Source organism: Peromyscus californicus, unplaced genomic scaffold (assembly GCF_007827085.1).
Source record: "Peromyscus californicus insignis strain IS unplaced genomic scaffold, ASM782708v3 Scaffold_11__1_contigs__length_118956290, whole genome shotgun sequence".
Lineage (NCBI taxonomy): Eukaryota > Metazoa > Chordata > Mammalia > Rodentia > Cricetidae > Peromyscus > Peromyscus californicus.
This window is the reverse complement of record NW_026294402.1, coordinates 68380524-68393402: the sequence shown is the minus strand read 5'-3', so window position 1 is coordinate 68393402 and position 12879 is coordinate 68380524. Positions and strand designations below refer to the sequence as shown.

General features: G+C 40.1%; 1 long non-coding RNA gene across 2 annotated transcripts in view; it reads right to left on the bottom strand.

Moving 5' to 3' along the window:
• Positions 1 to 11: 11 nt before the first annotated feature.
• LOC128095436 (uncharacterized) overlaps positions 12 to 12879 on the bottom strand; it is a 144103-nt gene continuing 131235 nt past the window's right edge. For both annotated transcript variants that reach the window (XR_008213244.1, XR_008213243.1), the window contains exon 3: positions 12 to 1529. This is a non-coding gene — a long non-coding RNA (uncharacterized LOC128095436). The remainder of the gene's footprint in view (positions 1530 to 12879) is intronic.

Here is a 12879-nt window from a genome sequence, read left to right as displayed (position 1 = left end):
TGTGGTGTTAAAATTCACTCCGCCTGTGATGATAGAAACAACTGTGTATGACAAGATAACGCATTGGAAGTAGGAAGAACTAATGTAATTACCCAGTATGGGTTGTGGGACAGTGTTAAACCTACAAAGAAAATCACTATCGAACATATTCAAGGTAGCAGCATTATTAAAAAAAACCAACTATATTGGTAGCCATTTTATAACTGAAGAATTCATTCTAGATCTATCTTAGCATTGTAGGAGCTCACTAATGTCAGAACATGAAACACTGGAACAAGGGGCAGATCACTGATCACTTCACAGAAATGATGAGTTAAGTGTACTTTTTATATTAACTAGATCACTTGTTCTATTTTTTAAGAATTTAAAAATTTTTAATTATGTGATTCTGTGTATGCTTACATGAGTACAGCTGCTCATGAAATCCAGAAGAAGGGAATAGATCCCCTGGAGTTACAGGCATTGTGAGCTGTCTGGTGTGGGGCATTGGAACTGAACCTGAGTCCTTCAGAAGAGCAACAAGTGCTCCTAACTACTGAGCCATCTCTCCAGCCCCTCATTCTGCCTTTTAAACATACATGTGTGTGTGTGTTAAATGTATATGTATGTGTGTGTATTAAATGTTAAGAGTGGTGGTATGAATTGAGTCTAGTTGTTACTATCATAAAGTACAGGTACTAACTTTGAAGTGGTTATAAATACAGTTCTCCTATAGACTTATCCTCCAAAGACAGTGGTATTTCTAATATCCTTATTCCTCCAAAATGTTATAGTCACATAGTCACTGCCAAGTTTGCTGTGATCTTTCAACTCGGTGATTCTGTGATTGTGTAGCAGTTTATTCATGTTACTCCAGATAAAATACACAAAGGACAATTCCTGTCATTTGTGTGCTGGTAAGTCTCACAAGTGCTTTAAAATACTCATGTAAATCAAACTTGACCAAGATGAAATATTGAAAACCTTAATGCAGCAGTCATCATTCAAAGGCATTCAGATGAATTATTTAGGGTAATCAATAACATATCCCAGTCACATCTTGCTCAGAGTCATCCCCTGCTAGATTACTTTATAGGTTAACTCTACTTTAAATAAGCCACATTTATAAGTGACAATCCTAGCTTAATGTCTGGCATTTGATCTCATTTTAATGCTTGAAAGGACACTTGTTTTATCCTTTTAAGATTTTATAAATTTTTAAATTATATAAATAAATGACTATGCAACCTAGCCATTGTATGGGCTAAATTAGTGCCTTTAATCTTTATGCTCAAATAATGAAAAATAATCATACTCTTAGGACACTTAGTGAATATACATGGATAGGTCTGATTCTCCCTTTACCACATGGAAGGTTCCTGAGCACACAGGACTCCCTGCTCCTGTGTGACCTGTGCTGACACTTGCTCAACTCACCTTTGAAGCAAGTCCTTGGAGCTCAGACATCTCTGCTCAGCAGTTTCTCTGGCTCAGGCAACTCTGATCAGAAGTCTATGGCTCAGGCTTCCAGTGTTTCACAGGCTCAAAACCTATGGTATGAGACATGAAAGAAGAAAGCTACCTACTTTAAAAAAAAATCTTCTCTCATATAATACATCCTGACCACAGCCTCCTCTCCCTTCCAGTCCCTCCCCCACAGATCCACTGCTCCTGTTTCCCTTCAGACAAGAGCAGACTACCCAGGGAGATATCCCCACTTTTAATAAATATTTTTAATGCCCTTTTTTTTTCAATTTGTGACGTTGAAAAGATACCTTTAGACCCATGTTCCATGTTGTAGCTCATTTGTGGGTTGTGTTTGTATATAGAACAATTTTTAAAATTCAGCTATTGTTATTTTACTTCCTCTTTCTATCCTGGTGATTATGATTAAGGATTCAGCTATTTTATTAATCATTGGTCTATTTGTCTATCAATGGACTGATAGGAAAAAAAATGCATGTATATAACTGCAGACTGCTTTAGAAACAGAAGGAAATCTTGTCATTGGGACATGGATAACCTGGAGAGGTTAACTGAGAAAATCCAGGTACAAAGAGAAGCTCTGAGTGTGCTCACTCACATGCACAACTTGAGAGAGTTGAACTCAGGAAATAGAGAACAAAATAATGGTTGCCAGATGCTAAGGGGTGGGAGTTCAAAGGAAGCACACTGTGAGTTAGGAGAAAGAAAACCAGGAGATCTATTCTATATAATGGTAACTGTAATTAATAAAACTGTATTCTAGACTTACAAATTGCCATATCCCAGACTTACAAATTGCAAAGAGTGGATTTTTAGTGTTTTTGCCATAGCAAAAATAGTTTGTGAGGCTATACATGCATTCAAAACCTTGACGAAGTAATTCTACACTGCAGACATAAATCAAAACTCATGTTGTACACTGTGTGTAATTTTTATTTGTCATAAAGAAAATGTGATACTGTATCAAACCTACATAACTGAAAATATTTCAATTTATAATACAGAGATAGGATTTCTATACATTACCATAATGCCAATGAAAATGCTTTTGTATCTTAGAATATAAACTGGGCAAACTAAAATTTTGTAAATATTAAAACTCACATTGGATCCTACTAAAAGGAAAAGAATTTAGTAAAGTCTCACCAACATGACTGCCCTCAAACACGAGCCAAACAGGATGACACCAATGAACAGTTCAAACTGGGAGGGGAAAAGCCCATAAGGCCTCAATCCTCCATAAAGAACTACAGAAGAACTGAGCAAATTGGGAGTGGGAGAGAGGGCCTCCCCATGGAAGAGCATACCAACTGTTTGTCCAGTACCAAAGAGTCAGTCCTTACAACATACATACACATAGCATTATATGGACCAAACGGATTATATTCAGGAATGTATATGTATACGTACATGTGCAAGTTATAACAATTAGTTAAAAAATAGCTCATGAATATGGAGGGGAGTGGGAAAAGGTATATAGAAAGGTCTGAAGGGAGAAAAGAAAGAAAAGAAATGTAATTAAATTATAATCTCAAAATTTTTTAATGATACTTTAGATGAAAATGAAGTATAATAAATTTAAAGAAGATAGTGCTAAGTAACTTTTTAAAGAAATGGCTAGCCTAGATCAGGAAAATTTGAGTATGAAGAAAATAAGACATTATTTTTTGAAGGTTTTAAAAATTGAAGTGTATGTGAAAATGTATCTGTGTATATTTGCACATCAGTACAAATGCCTGCAGAGGCCAGTGGTGTCATATTCCCTGGAGCTGGAGTTACAGGTAATTGTGAGCTACTCTATGCAGATGCTGGGAACCAAACTTGGGTCCTTTGCAAGACCTAGACAATAAACATTCTTAACCACCGAGCCATCTCTCTAGCCCCCAGGAGAAATTATTAATGCTAACGTAGAATTTAAGGCACAAAGCATCAAATTATCAGACATGAGAATTAAAAATGCTTTGTTTTGTGTACAAGGACATGTTAACAATTAAACCCCTTACATATCAAGGGAATAATAATTCATGTAACTAGAAAACAGTTGTCTACAATAGCTAAATATTTTTACTAAACTGAAAATGAAAACCAACAGTATTGATACTACTTTTGTCCTTAAGTTTTGCAATGAGTTCTTTCACTATTTCACAGCTTTTCCTCATAACATAGATAACGTATATATGTTAAAGTCACTGTGTATTCAATGTAGTGTAGCACGTTATTTCACATCAAAACCAGCCATAACATTACAGACTATACAGTTGCTCTAGGTTGAACTGTAACTCAAAATAAACTTGTGTCCAAATTCCTAATGTATCCTTTGACACACTTTCCTCTTTTTCCAACGAATATTTGCAGTGGTTGTGTATATGACTAGAGTTAGATTTTCCTTAGCACTAAGAACACAACGAATCACCCTGCAGAACAGAGTACTCAGGCAGTATTTGCAAGGACTGCTTACTGACTTGATCTAGACCACCAATTAAAAGATGCAGATTAACTGAGTGGGTCAAGAAAAACAAGACTCAGCTACATGTTGTCTCCAAGAAACACGTCTCAGTAAAGATAGTCAAAAGCAGCATCAATGGAAAGGCACCAACCTACGAAACAAATCGAAGCTACAACCAGCTGGAATGCCTATTCTCAGGTCAAACAGACTAGATCTCAGAACTAGTTGGAAGAGATCAGAAAGTCACTAGACAAGAAACAATTCATTAAGAATATTTCATTATAAATATGGATGAACCAAGTGTTGGGGCTTCCAATTTGTAAGGCAAACAAAAAGGTTATGAAAAGTCAAATAAGTCCTCACACAACAAGAGGGAGAGATTTAGACACCGAAGTCTTCGTATCTTATCAGATTATACAACAAAACACGAGTCAGCTACAAGAGTTACCACAGCAACTATGCAAAATATTGAATACTGATCATTACATTTTTTTAATGAACAGGGAGCAATTTAAAAAATCAGGGAAGAAATTTACAATTTCAAAGAATAAATGTAAAGTGATAGCACAGTCTACCCAAATCTTTAGCTACAGCTAAGGCAGTTGTAAAAGGAAAGTTTAAAATTGTGGGGACTTACTTTAAAATACCAGGAAGATCTCAAACAACCTAAAGATGTGCCTTAAGATTCTAGAAATCCAAAGAAACAACAATCCCAAATGCAGTCGGCCGCAATGATTAGTACAGATTAGAAATGAAAGTAAATCTAAAAGAGCAACATTTAGAATTAAGGAAACAAGGAATTGGTTCTGTAAGGAGATAAGATAGACAAAATTAACAAAAAAAGGTAAAACCCAAATTAAGCCGGGCGGTGGTGGTGCACACCTTTAATCTCAGCACTCTTGGGAGGCAGAGCCAGGCGGATCTCTGTGAGTTTGAGGCCAGCCTGGGCTACCAAGTGAGTTCCAGGAAAGGTGCAAAGCTACACAGAGAAACCCTGTCTCGAAAAACCAAAAAAAAAAAAAACAAAAAACCCAAATTAATAAAAGTATAGATTAAATGGGATCAACAAACACTAGTGAAAGCCAGAAGACTGAGTGAACTATTATTTTTATTATTAAATTTATTCATTTATTTTACACCCTGACTGCAGTTTCCCCTCTCTTCTCTCCTCCCATTTCCTCCCCCACCTCCCCCATCCACTCCTCTGTTTCTGTTCAGAAAGGAGCAGGCCTCCCATGGGTGTCAACAAATCAGGGCATATCAAGTTGAGGCAGGACTAAGCTCCCCTCCTTGTATTGAGGCCGGGTGAGGCAACTCAGTATGAGGAATAGGTTCTTGGAAGCCAGCCAAAGGGTTAGGGACAGGCCTTGCTCCCATCACTGGTAGTCCCACCAGTAGATCAAGTTACACAACTGTCACACACTAGAGGGCCTAGGTCAGTCCCATGCAGGTTCCCTAGATGTAGGTCCAGTGTCTGTGAGCTCCTATGAGCCCAGGTTAGTTGTCTCTGTGGGTTCCCTTGTGATGACCTTGACCCCCCTGGCCTGTACTATCCTTCCTCCCTCTCTTCAACAGGATTCCCTGAGCTTGGCCCAGTGCATGGCTGTGATCTCTGAATCTGTTTTCATAAATCACTAGATGAAGCCTCTCTGATGTCAACTGGGGTCATTACCAATCTGATTACAGGAGATAGCCAGTTCAAGCTACCTACCCACTATTACTAGGGGTCTTAGCTGGGGTCATCCTTGTAGATTAGTGGGAGTTTCCCTTGCATCAGGTTTCTACCTGATCCCAAAATGCCTCCCTCATCAAGACGTCTCTTACATTACTCTCCCCCTCCATCCACCGCCCCAACCCAATCCCTCATGTTCCCATCCCTGCCAAAACTATTCTTAAGAGTAGATCACATGGCCCAGCAGTAGACAGCCAACAGAACTCCAACCCAACAGTGTCTTTGGAGATCCCTTGTCTCATAATATCATGTCAGGGCTTTATTTTTATTCTTACCCTACAAGTTTTGCATATACATTATGGTTTCCTGTTTTGTGTTTTTATGGGATTCCTGTGTGTGTCTCAGCATTTATGTCTGTTTCTTGTGCCTTTTCCTCAGCTCATTTCCTTCTGTTTGCTTTGTCCTTTTACAATTTGTTTTTACTTTATCTTATTATGTTTTAGTCTATTATTTTCACTCAGATGCCTGTTTGTTTTCTAATGAGACACATAAAGGGTGTGGATCTGTATGGGAGGGGAGGGGGACTAGGAGAAGAAGAAATCATAATCAGAATATATTGAATGAAAAAAAACAATTTCCAATAAAAGGAAAAAATAAATACATATATACTCTAAGACAAAGATATATGATCTAACCACTTGAAAGTAACATATATAATAAGTCAAGTATATTGGGATAGTTGGCAATGAATGGGGTAAGGAATGGAAAATGAAGATTTGGAAAAATTAAAATCTCATTATGGCTCCCTGAATAAGACCAGTATAATGATAATACCAGATGACCTGCCAGCCCAGACGGGGGAAATTCTACATGGTCCTGTGCCCAGATGAAGAGCTACGGGTGATCCTGTGGCTGCTGGAAAGGGGAGAATTAGTGGCATCCAGGGACAAGGTTTCCAAATCTCAATGGTCAGCCCTGGACACATGTGTATGTGACGTGCGACATTAAATAGATTCTATAGGTCTTATACACATGTACCTATATACATAACCATATGTATATACATGTAATAATAATTAAAGAAGAGATCATGAATTTGAAAGGGAGGAAACAGGAGAAGTTAGGTGGTGGAAGGAGTAATAAGAATGATATAGATGAAATGTTCATGTGTAGATTTCTCAATAAAAAATTTTCAAAAAAAATTTAAAGAAAATTTAAATAGTTTAGAAAGTAAACATCTTTAAAAGCAGTATGGTTTACCCCTCATCCTTTCTATAGTTTTATTTGAATCACAAGATAAGCCCTAGGCTTGAGAGTACTATTAAAAGAAAAAATATCAAACAGAACCAGTGGCATTTTAAGATCAATGATCTTAGAAAATGGCTTACTCCCAAAAATTCTGGCTCAAACCAGCAAACAGTCTTCCTTTCAAATATGAGCTAATTCTAAGCACTACCAAATGGAATGACTTTCTTAACCAGTTTTATTTGGGAAAATTTTCAATTTTCACAGAAGCACATTCCAAGGATTCTTGAGGTTTTTAATGCCATAATTCATCTCCTCTTCTGTAAAGTTCATCTTGGCAATGCAGGAAGAGTGTGGGGGCCAGAATCAGATTTTCACCATCCAGTTCTTACTGCTGCCCTGGTAAACACAGCACATTACTTAGCAATGTTATTGATTTATATTATTTTTTAAATTATTTGTTGAAACAAATGTTACTTGATTATTTTTCATTGTCATTGTTTAATGAAAAATGAAATGCTGGAGTTTCAGTAAGAGGAAAAATACTGAAATATTTCTTTGCTGAAAATTATTTTGTAATTCTTTTATTGTAACACCAGTCTAAAGTATTTGTGAAACACATTTTTAACATTTTACTTCCTAGAATTAGACAGCAAACAGGTACCCAGGGATGTTTCAGCTTCATTCGCCATTTCCCCCCAAGGACCCCAAAACTTTGTGCTACTTGGTTCTGACCACGTCTTTGGGCCCTCGGTGCCCATATCCAGCTGGTTACCCTTATTCCAACATGGAAAACTGGCTTCAACAGCTTGTCCTCCAACCTGACAGCCTGAAGTCTTTCCTTGCAAAGAAACTGCCTCCTGGTGAACTAAGCAAGCCAAGGGCTCAGTGTTGAAGGGTGTGCTGTTGCCCTAAACCCAGTCTATAGCCAACCTTTATCCAGTTAACTCTACTGGACACCTCTCCAAACCTGCCTAAATTGTTAGCTCGCCATAATTTTATGGTACTACCAAAGCCTTCAGCGCTTTCCACTTGAATCCATGGGGCCTCTCCAAGTCACTCTACAAGTTTGCTGCTAAGTATGGCTAAAAATGTCAATCTCATCATTGCTTAAATACTAATACACAGCAGCTTCACATCGTCTCAATGACAGAAAATGAAATTAACCCCACCTGAATGGGAACAGGTTTTAAAGGTTGTTTGGGGAGGGGGTGTAGATTTCTTCAGTGGTGTAGCCTCTGTTAAGTTACTCATGCTCCAATAAATGACCTCCCACCTCATGCAGGCAGCCCTATGTAAACTCAGTGGGAAACACACACACACACACACACACACACACACACGAATGCACACACACCCATGTACACACAGACATGCACATACACAAGCACACACAAACACATACACACACACACTGATGAATGAAAACACATGCACACACACACACACGCACACACAAACATACATGCACACACACGAACACACAGAAAGACTCGTGAAAGGAGGATGGAGACTGGTAAGGAAGAGGGGCTCCCACAGGAGAAGGGGGGATGAGAGAAGGAAATCTGTGGTGGAAACTAAAATTCAGTGCATACACATCTAAAACTATCAAAGAACAAAGATTTTTAAAGCCTCAACACAGCATCTAGATATTACCTCAATATCCATAGTTTAAATGCTGTCTTGCCTAAACCTTTCCCAAGGCACGTGTTTATTTTCACCACAGTCCTTCATGCTCCCTCCTCCGTGGTGCTTCTGGCTCCAGAGCGGAGTTCACCACTCGTTGGACCACAATGTGACCTTGCTACAAAAGGATCTGCCTCACTCAGTAAGTGCTTTTACTGTGAGAAAAGAGTCTGCACAATATTTTAATTTTGTTCTTGATTAGCAAACAACTGTATGTCTTTATGAGTTATAGTGTGATGCCATTTTCAAGTGTATCTTCAGCACAATAACTATACCAGGCATTTAGCATATTTTTAAGTGCTGGTTAATACAGTATTCAATCATCTGTGTTAGCAGAGGAAGGATCCCACAAGAATGCTCACACAATTTCCTTACATGGATACAAAGAACTGGGGGATTTTTTTCATTTATAATTCTTATTATTAAACATGGTATGAGTTACTAAAACTGTTTTCAAAATTCCCAGTAATTACATGATTCCTGATGAGAACACTAATTGATTCAAGCAAATTCCTCCTTTAAGCATTGTGTAGGAGTAAATATCATTTATTTGTTTGAATTGCTATATTTTTGTTTAATTGGATAAATTAAAGCCTCATCATTTGCGGCTGGTATTTCAAAACCACCTTTTCTAAGTATCTCTAGTCCCATGCTTTGTCACAGGAATGAAGATTACACTGAGCGGGAGGTAGGGGAGAGGTGGGGGGGAGAGAAGGGGAGGGAGAGAAGGGGAGAGGCGGTGGAGAGGGAGATTAACGCTTATTTGTTTGGTGGCAGCAACCGTATGACCTGTTTTAACCATTTTGAGATGCTGCATGCTAAGTTCCCTCTGGAAACCTGAATGCATAGTTGCAGGGAATCATGAAGTTGGCCTGGTCTAGCTGCCTAGAGAGGCATTCATCATAGGTTTTTCAGGTTAGAGTCCAGGGCTCCTGGGGCACTGTGTGCCTTTTAGTTCCTGAGAAACCGAGGCACTCTCTGAGGCAGTGGAGCTCTCAGGCTGCCTGTGTATCTGTGTGTTCCCTGGCAGTCAGTGAAGCATATGGGAACTTAGCTGAACAATTGGTCTTAGGTATTAATCTTGTGTACCCCATCTGGCTTGCAGCCGTCATTGTATCCTGGCAACCACCATCCTGTTTTGATAAGTGTATAAAAAGTCTGATTGCTTGATATAAACTTGTCTTAGCCTCAGTCTTGCTGAGACCCCTCTGACCCGGCCTGATTGATATTCCCTCCAACCATAATCCTGTAACCCTGACTCAGTAAGTAAGTGCTGGCATTTACACATAGAAATACTTTTCTTTGTAGTGAGAGAGTCCGTGGAACCTACTGTTTTGGATTATCTTCTGTTCGGACAGCAAAGCCTAGAAGAATAAAGAGCAATCTGAGCTGAGCAACATGGAGACTCAAAGTCAGATCCTGGCTCAGTATTAACCTTCATGTTTTGGACTGTGTCTTGTTGACAGACAACAGAGCCTTCGATGCTAAAGTGGAAACTCCACAGAGACCCAAGCTCAGATCCTGGCTCAACATTAACCCTGAATAATTGTTTCTGATTCTATTTTCGGATTTCTAATTTCTGAATTCTAGTTTCCACTCTGTTAAAGTAAATGTGAGAAACTTATTTCATGAGAGTATTAGGAGAAATTGTTATGAAAATATATGTGATGTCCTGGTATACAGCAGGTGCTCAATAAGTGCTAGTACCCGTCTCCCACTTACAGAAAACTACATTTAAGTAATATTAAGAGTTTTGTGGCATTTAAATGAAGATTTGGACACACACCTGGCCTTTTATCAAGAAATGCTTGGCTTACACACACGTAGAGGAGATAGGAGATTGGTAGTTAAAAAGAGAAAAGCAAGTGACATTATGTGGCTGACGTGTGTCATAACCATGGGGATTTGGGTGTTACAGCTGGGTGAAATGTGATGAACAACTGCTCTAAGAAGACAAAGTGTGCTGTTTACTCAAAGGTGTCTCAGAGGAGAGAATCACCCAACATCCTCAAGACAGTTTTCATCTACCGCCATGCTGCTAGCTGCCTCTGAGCTGTGAATGGACTTTTCCCTGCTGAACAAACATGGAAAACTGTAACAAAACTTGAACGGAACTCTAATGATTACTCATAAACTATTAAGTTATTCGATGAACACATAAAAGCCTGTTTCCCCACATTGAAAATGTTAGGTTCCTTTAAGTGATTAATTTTCTAATTTTGTCATATATGTGTGTTCACATATTGTGTGGGTGCATACTCACGTGTGCACACATGTGTCAAGGCCAGAGGTGGGGGTCCCTGGAGTCCATCAACTGACTACATCTGTCTCCAGACCCCTAGCACCGTGGCTATAAGCATGCACCACCCAGCCCAGCTTTTACAATTTTTTCTCTCTCCCTCCCTCCCTCCTCTACTCACCCACTTGAGCACATGAGCACAGGTGCCCAGGCAAGAAAAGGGCATTGGATCACCTGGAGTTGCAGTTACAGGTGACAGTGGGTGCTGGACATCAAACTCAGGTCCTCTCCAAGAGCTGGAAAACCACTGAATCATCTCACCAGCCCCCAAAAGCAGGCTGGATTCTGATGATGTTGCTGTTGATGATGATGATTGGTTTGGAGCATGCTAAGGATAAACCTAGGGCATCTGTATGAGGGCAAGCACTCTACCACTGAGCGTCACCCCCAGACCTCAGGCTTAGCTTTTACATGGGTACTGGGGATCCAAACTCAGATCCTCGTGTTCACGTGGCAGGCACCTTACTAATTGAACCACCTCCCCAGCCCCAAACTGCTGAAGTTTTTATGACTCATGATGGTACTCAGTGCTAGCTCTGATTTTTCATAGATAGTTAATGTTTAGTTCGCACAGAATCTGACATGATAACAGGAACAGAGCTCAGGGATGGTATCCTTACTACAGCACCTTTCTGGACTCAGAGTGCTCACTGATGACACCAGTGAGGAAAGAGGGGTTTCACAGTGGACAGCCAATTTCTAAATCACTCAGTACACATGCCTCTTGTTGAACCCACCAGTGAGGAACGTGGATCTCCTTGTGAAGAGAGTCCTGTTGCCTTTGAAAACGATGGACTTCAAAGCCCACAGAGCACTGTCTAAATCCTCCTTCCCCCTTCAAAAAAGTCTTCTAGCTGGTAAGTCCTATGAAAATGCAGACTGACCAGATCTTCAAAGTGTTCTTTGGGAGCCGTCCTTCAGGCCACCACACAAGACACCCCAAGACCCTTCCCCTCAAGGCAGTGTCTGCAAATGCATATAGTGCCACAGTTTTCTTTTTTGTGTGTTTGTTTGTTGAGACAGGGTTTCTCTAGTAGCCCTGGCCGTCCTGAAATTCACTGTATAGACCAGGCTGGCCTCGAACTTAGAGATCTACCTGCCTCTGCCTCCTGTGCTGGGATTAAAGGCATGTGCCCCCATGCCCAGCTCAATTAGAGAAAAAGTATTCTTTTAGTAACTTTCAAATGTACTGACTGTGTAAACATTTCCCTTAACTGTTTAAACACACACACACACACACACACACAGAGAGAGAGAGAGAGAGAGAGAGATGTCTGAGTTGAAATTTATTCCAACCTCTGTCCTGAGCTTGAATCCCTTTGCCTTTCTATCTTTTCTTTAGCTAGCTAACACCTACTCCCTTCCTCTAAACTCAGTGGTCACAGGAAACCTTAGTCACCCCTCTCCACCCCACCCTTCATCCCCACATACACACATACCCTTTGGTAACCCATGTACCTGCCTACTTACCTATTTCTTCCATCAAACCTCTGTAGAATAGCTTAGACTAGCTCTCTGTGATTTTGAATGTGAAAACACCAAGATAACAAAGCGATTCCCGTGAGAGGCAGCTGCACAGATGACTGGAAGGACTGAGAAAGTCCCAGACACCTGCATTTTTGCTTTTCCAGTAGCAACCTGACAAATGTCCCCTCTCTGATAAACGTCCCCAAGACTATTTGGCACTCAGTTATAGAAAACTCAATAGGAGTCATATGTTTTAAGAGTTTTATATCCTTATTGTGCGTGTGGCTCTGCAGCCAAGTCCAATCCATTCAACCCCCGGGGCCCCTGTAACAACACTTCCTATCCGAGTGCACAGCCACCAGACCTTCAAGATGTTTCTATCTCACCAGGATGATGAGGCTGAGAGGGAAGGTCTCTGGCCCTTGTGAGCCAGTCAGACTGAAGGACTGAGCTGGGAGAGAAGGAAAAACTCGGCTTCTTTGTTTACTTAGTCCTCCAAAATCCCACACAGCCTCTCCTCCCTGCGATCTCTTGTGTGTGGTAATTCCTGGACACCAGCTCCTTCTCCTATTGCACTGTGTCCTCAATCACAACAGCGAC